Source organism: Crocodylus porosus, unplaced genomic scaffold (assembly GCF_001723895.1).
Source record: "Crocodylus porosus isolate Cpor-Errol unplaced genomic scaffold, CroPor_comp1, whole genome shotgun sequence".
Classification (NCBI taxonomy): domain Eukaryota; kingdom Metazoa; phylum Chordata; order Crocodylia; family Crocodylidae; genus Crocodylus; species Crocodylus porosus.
The window spans coordinates 1,039,495-1,046,513 of record NW_017728909.1 but is presented as its reverse complement, the minus strand read 5'-3'; the positions used below and the strand labels follow the sequence as shown (position 1 = coordinate 1,046,513).

The window sequence follows — 7,019 nt, the reverse complement described above, 5'->3', positions numbered from 1 at the left end:
TTAGCCAACCCCTTCCGTGCTCAGGAGCCCAGCATGCGCCAGCTCCCTCTACCCACTCTGCATCTTTGTCCTAGGGCTGCCCCTGCCTCTGCTCCTGCTAGCCGTGCCCAGCACCCTGCTGCTTCAGCCCGGCCCTTGCCAGTAACAACACGTACCCGCGTTTCTGCTGGCCGTGGTGCTGACCTTGCTGGCCCCAGGAGGCCTCCTCGCCCCTCCACCAGTCCCAGTCCCCAGGCCAGCCGTGCACCCACCAGCAGGGGCTAGGGCACTGTCTGCAGGAGGCCCTGCCTGAACTCACTTCTCCTGTGCTCCCTGCTCCAGCCTGCCTGCCCCACCCTCCCTACCCCACCCCCAGCACCACTCTCACAACATGCACATGGTTTAAAAAAAACCTTTATTGCTCCCACAACCCCTATCCCATCCCTTTCCCCTCAACGCATAGAGCTCCCTCGCTGGTCTCTCCCCAACACACAGTGCTCTTCCACGACCCTCCCCTCCCACCACTAATAAAAAACCCTCTCTCCAGTATCAGGCTATTTACAAGAGCCTCAGTCTGTGTCTGAGAGTCCCAGAGTGCGTGGCTGTGGAGTGGGGGCACCTAGGGGGCAGAGCCTGGCACCTCAGCCGTGGGCTGCAGCGACTACAGTGGGTGGTGGGCACGTCCGTGGCCAACACCAGACAACGCTCCTTCAGCGCGGGTAGCTCTCCCTCTGCCCACCTTAGTCCACGGCCAGTGTCTCCTTGTGGTGTCACACCAGGCACCTCCTGGTGTTCATACCCATGGCTTTAGGGTGGGTGGTGGGGCTGAGTCCAGGTAAATGGCAGTGGAGCCAGGGCAGGGACTGGGCCAGAGGCCACAGTGGCTAGGAGGCACTGGAGGGCCTCCTCATGGCTGGGTGGGGGCTGGCTGCAGGGTTGGATGTGGGGGCTGTGCTGTGGTGGAAATGGCTGCTACTGCCAGGGCTCTCTCCTGCATCCACATGTTGGCTCTGCAGAGGCAAGAGATGGAAGGCTTTAGTGACAGTTTGAGGCATGTCAGAGATAAGATGGCCAGGGGCCATGTGCTACCTGCCATCAAATCAGGGGTTGGCTGTGCATGGGTGCCCAGGAACTGTGGTAAGCTTGGCTGGGCAAGGTGGGGCCCAGGTAGCCATCGGCTGAGCCCACCCTTCCACATGCGCTCCCCTGGGCCAGCGGTCCACTGTGTGCTGTGCGCAGGCAGCCTGCCTCCTGCATCTACTTCCCAGAGCAGGACAGGCCAGGCTGCTGGCAGTGACCACATGGTTCCAGACTCCGCTCCACCCCCTATCCCTGCAGTCCAGCTATGCTGCCACCCAGCCCATGTTACCCAGGCTTGGGGGGTGTGGTGCTCCCAGACAACTGGGGTAAGGGGCTGAGGACAGGCCCTGCAGGGAGCCTTTCCTGGGTGACACCCTGGGGTTGCCTCCCCCCACAAGGCAACCGCTGTGCCCCAAGCATGCCCCTGCTGTGTGTGTCCTGGGTGGTGCGTGATAAGCTGTTTGTGCAGGCTGAGGGGTGCCCGACCCACTATGCCGTGCTGTTGCTGATACTTTTGGTGTCCCAGGCACACCTGCTCCTGGTTTAGGGCTATGATAGAGTTGGGGGCAGGCCCAGCCTGCCCCACAACCTCTGCCACTGCGTGGAATGGTACCTGTGGCGGTGCTACACATCCCTGCCCCCTGCTACTGAGGAGGACACTGCCGCCAGCACCAATGCCTTCCTCGGCGTGTGAGAGGCCTGTGCCTACCTAGCTATGGGGGCACAGGCTGCTCAATAAAGTTTTGACCTGTGTCCCACCTCTCTGCCTGCTTTGAAGTGTGGGAAGGACCAGGACCAAGGGCAGAGTGGGGACCTTGTGTCTGGGGCTGGGAAGGCTGGCAGGTCAGCGTGGGGCTCCCTGTTAGTGACGGTGATGAGCTGCCCCAGGTGTCTGCAGCATGGGCTGGCTGGCACCCAACCAGGGTCCCCCCCCCAGGGGAGGGGCTGGCAGCGGCTGGTGGTGACCTGGCCGGCTGCTCCTCCTGGTGAGGGCTGGGGATACAGAGCAGATGAGGCAGCCACTAGTTGGGGCTCCCGGAGCTGGGGAGGTGGGTGAGGTAGGGTGCTGAACACCCAAGGGCCCCTCCTCTGTTGAGGTGTCAACACCGGATTTTTCAGGCTGGGGCAAAGGCTCAGCCAGGCTGCTTCTGCTGGTGTACACTACAGCCTTGCAGCCTGGGTCCCGGGGCACTAAAATCTGGCTCAGCTTCCACGTGGAGGGCATGACCAGACCAACAGTTGTCAGTCATGGCCATGCACTGTCTCCCCAAGGGCTTGATTTTCATGTGGCACTGGTGCGGCATCTGGGAGTGGCCTCTCTTGCTCATCGTGCCTGCTTGGGCCTCATAAATGTGGGTGTTTGAGCACTTGCCCTGCGTGAACTGCCTCTGCACCTCCACGTTGCCCTAGAGTGCCACAAAGTCATGCTCCTCCTCCTGGCTCCAGTTGGGCCCTGGGTGGGAGGCTTGGTCATGCGTGTGTGGGTGGGGCTGATCCTTGACAGGGAGGACATTGTGTCCCATGCCAGCTCTCTGGACCCCTGCACAGCACTGTGGTTGGCCCTGGAGAGCTGGTTGCAGCACCCAGCTCAGGGGCAAGGCCAGGGACTGTGAGCCATGCAGCAGAGGCAAATGTGGTACAGGACCTGCAAACGCAGGAGATGGTGCTAGCCCTGCTGCCGGAGAGCAGGTTGCAGCCCTTTGCAACACTCAGCCGTGGCCAAGCAGGATCTCCAGCTAGGGGACAGGACTTGGAGCAGCAGCCTGGGTCCTGTTCATGGGGCACATAGAAACAGTTACTGAAAGTCCTATGGAGTGTGCCCCAGGGCACAGAATAGCCACAGGCTTTTATAGCCCGCAGCCGTAGCTGGGGCTACCACAGAGGTAGGCCAGCCCTAGAGGAGGGGAGGCTTCCAGCCAGGAGCACTTAGGCTGGGCTCTGGCCAGCCCCCTATGGCTGGGCAGACCTAGTACTAAAGTCCCTGCGTTAATGTCTACACATGAGTTAATGCGTTTTAAATGATCACACCTAAATTTGATACTAGCTTGCTGCAGGTATCAAATTTAGGTGGGATTAACCTAAAATCCCCATTTTTAAGGTGCATTAAAGATGTGCACACGTAGATGCTTACCCTTAATGCACATTAAATGTGCACATATGGATACGCCTACTGAGTTTTGGTTGCTACTTTGGCATGCTTCTTTTTGGAGAAGACCATCAAAGCATTTTTGACTGTAACAATACTTTTAAACTGGTAATTTTAAATCATGGGAGGGGCAAAAACAGCTGGTAACTGTATAGTCCATTGTGACTGCCCCAGCTTATTTGTCAATCTCTGTCTTGTTATTTCTGTTCTTTTGGTGATGGCTAGCTTAAGTACTTTCTCATCAGCTTCTCCTGCATTTGTTCCCTTAAAATTTTCTGTGCTGTCCCCTGTGAGACAGCTTTTTGAGTCTGTCTACTCAACCCTCTTTTCATTTAAAGTCACTTCTGAAGACCACGTGTACTGTAACGTGTATCAGAAACCCACTGGCATCACCATTCTTGAAAGTAATTTATGTAAAATAAACTCACTTCAGTATTCGTTAACATAACTGCATGTGTGCTGTGTCCCCACCCCACTGGCTTGTTCGCTTCTGTCTCAGTCTGGGGCAGGGGGCATGCTCTTTTAATTTGGAAACAACAGAGCTTGCTGTGAATGCAGTTGGCAATAATAAAGGAACAAAAACTTTGGGAAGAAAGAGTCTCAGGCTTTTGGTATAAAAGATAACTATAGGGAGGACGGTGTGGAACAGGAGAAAGTTTTTGTAGCAGCTAGATCATACAAGAACTGTTGTTTTTTTTCCTACTTTGAAGCATCTGCCTCTGGCAGCTGTCTGAGGCAAGATATTGGACCAGACAGACAGCCGGCTTGCTCCTGCAATGTATTTCTTACCTTCCTAGTCATGTGGAAATCTCAGCTAACAAAGTTGATCCATCTCTTTTTATAGATGGCCTATCTAAAGCAAGCAAAGTAAGTGTGTTATGGTCACAATAACACAAACTTGTGGGAAATTGTCACTGCTTTCTGCAGAAGCTGCAAATGATGGGAATCTCAAGTTACAATAATGGAGCCCCTGGTTTTGTATAGTTGGGGGATTATCACAAGAGAAAAAAAGGTGTACTTGGGGTATGTGACTGCAAAACCCATTTTAACAGGATATTTTTCAAATGTAATTGTAGTTACCTTTTTAAACAATAAAGCTCAACCTGAGAGTATAGACAAAAAGCGCTGTCGATTTGTTGGTGTTCCCAGAGCCGTGAATGACAATGATAGACTGTTGTGCAAGGGGAGGTTTTAGTCATCCGTATTTTCAGAAACGATCATGCACACCTTTGAAATAAGTTATCCACCAGGATACTAGGATTATTAAAAAGAAAAACCTGAGCTTTTCCCATTTTAAGGAGGTTTCGAAATAAAGATAAAATCCTTTAAGCATTTGAATATACCTCAGTTCTAGCTGCTTTTTGTTTTCATGTATTTTTCCTCCTCGTATGCTCGGACTACTAGGTGAAATGTGTGGACAGAAAGTGGTCCGGCTTTCATTCTTGGGAGTTAATACAAACACAAATCTGATCCTCCTCCAGATCCTCTGACCTTGTGTTTTAAAGAAATAATTTAAAAAAACAAGACGTATGATTGCTCCTGAGTGCTGATTAACTGGGATTCCTCTGGCTCGTATGAGATTTCAGAAATGGCCCTGTCCTACATCGCGCTCTCCACCTCCTGCTGCATCCTTGGGCAGTTCTTAACTCCTGCTGTCCTTTGTGATACCTGGACTAAGTGCTCTTTTACAGCTCCATTTGGCACTTTTTTGTTGACCGATGAAGGGTAGAGCTTCATCCATAAGGTTTTCCCTTTCATAATTTAACCCAGGACTGAAAAATTGAGCACAAACTGTCAAGCGACTGTTTTTCAAGTTAGTAAGTGTTCAGGGAATGGTGCTATAACATGTTCAAAGGCCACTGGTATTTTGATGAGTAAACATGTTAAATTTGTTTTTCTTTTTTCTTCCCAGGAGGAGTCTCGGATCCTCAGAGTAAAGGTGGTTTCTGGGATTGATCTAGCTAAAAAAGACATCTTCGGAGCCAGGTATGGTTTGGCATTCAGCACTAACTTGCTTTAAAATATAGTACAGTCAAGCAGAGTAAAGCAGTTTATAACTGAGTCACTGAATCTCTCAAAAGGATTGCAACCAATGCAAGTTATGGGATATCTGTTGGCAGGTATCAGTTGACATGACTGACTTTTCATGCTCTCTGGAATATGCCCTCTCCTACCAGACGGTACTGTTCCCCAGTCCACTTTCTGCTTCTGCTGTAGGTAACTCATAATGAGGCACCTTAGTTATTGGTGGTGGTTTTGGATACTTTATTTAATATCCTGACCCTCTGTCCCCACTAGTGATTTAAGAGGGGCAAAAGACATGAATGATGCAGCAACACTGCTTTGTTTTTGATAAAGCACCACTTCCCTTATTGGTTTTCAGCAGCAGCTGTGGTGGTGACAGATGTAGAAAGCTGATAGGATTGTGGCGTTGTTGTATTATTTTGGGCCGTTGGTCATGTCCAGGTGTCACAGATACAATTTCTGTGTACCATTGGAAGGATTTCCTCAATCCATGTGCTAACATGAAGAGTGTGGAAAGGACCATGGTGCTGATCTTGCTGGCATGTGAGGAAACTTTGTTTAATAAATGGTCATTTGGTTGTGGAAAGGAGGAGATGACACTTATGCAATTAAGTCACAGATGTCTGTCTTTCTGTTTTGTCTACTTGCTAACTGAATCACTGGGACATGCAGGCCCAAGGTGAGGATTATAAATATGTCTATAAACTGGGGGCCGGTTTCTTCAGGAAGAAGAAGACTCTTCCAGAGAGCATGAGCCAGTCTTACTTAACATGATTGGCTTCTGTCTGCTTCCCAGCCAACAAAGAATGAGCAGACCCTAGTCTGTACTGGGTTAACTCTGGCCAGGGTAACAATTGACAACAACATTGTTTTTAAGTGTTTTATTTGAAAAACTCCTTCAGAACCTGTTCACACTTCCTCTAATTCCATTTTCTTAAATTTGTCACGGAAGGATTCAGATATTTCCTTTTTTGAATTGTACATTTTTTTTGAACAAGTGTAAACTTCTGGTGTGCTTATTAAGACCAACAGCATGTGCAAAAGCTGACAGCCTTGGAGGACTTGGAAGATGAACCTGGATGGATGTAGTATCAGACTTAACTGAGTTACGTTAAATTGGTTTATTGAACTTCTGTCCCAGATCCCATCCATATTCAGGTTATTTTACAGTCTCCCAGCATCCCAGGATGCTTTGCACCTTCTTTGAAAATCCCTGCTTGCAGGGTGTGTGAACTAACTTTAGCCCAAGCTGTCTGCTGCAGCTGAGCAGGGAGGCATGCTCTAGCGCCTCCCAGATTCTGGCTTGGGCTACTTCAGACATGTGGCTGCATTTCTGAAATCAAAATTGAACATCTGGTCACTTGCTTATTGGTTTCAATCTACACAGCTTAGACTAACCTGCAAAGATTGAATCATAGTTTCATAGTTTCTAGGGTTGGAAAGGACCTGAGCAGATCATCAAGTCCAACCCCCTGCCATGGCAGGCAAGGTGTACATCTAGCCTCCTCTTAAAGACCCCCAGGGTAGGAGCCTGCACCACTTCGCTTGGAAGTTGGTTCCAGACCCTAGCCACCCTGACCGTGAAGTAGCGCCTCTTGATATCTAGCCTAAATCTACGCTCTGCCAGCTTGTGACTGTTATTCCTGGTCACTCTTGGTAGTGCTCGGGGGAACAGGGTCCCCTCTGACTAGTTTGTAACAGGCCACTAGATCCCCCACTCAGCCTTCTCTTTTGGAGGCTGAACAGGTTCAGGTCCCGTAGCCTCTCCTCGTAGGGCCTGCCCTGCTGC

The 7,019-nt window shown here is 50.6% G+C and overlaps 1 protein-coding gene across 2 annotated transcripts in view; it reads left to right on the top strand.

The window, feature by feature from the left end:
- Positions 1-5,117: 5,117 nt before the first annotated feature.
- NEDD4L (neural precursor cell expressed, developmentally down-regulated 4-like, E3 ubiquitin protein ligase) overlaps positions 5,118-7,019 on the top strand; it is a 259,010-nt gene continuing 257,108 nt past the window's right edge. For both annotated transcript variants that reach the window (XM_019531744.1, XM_019531743.1), the window contains exon 1: positions 5,118-5,191. The gene's annotated coding sequence lies outside the window, so the exon portion shown is untranslated. The remainder of the gene's footprint in view (positions 5,192-7,019) is intronic.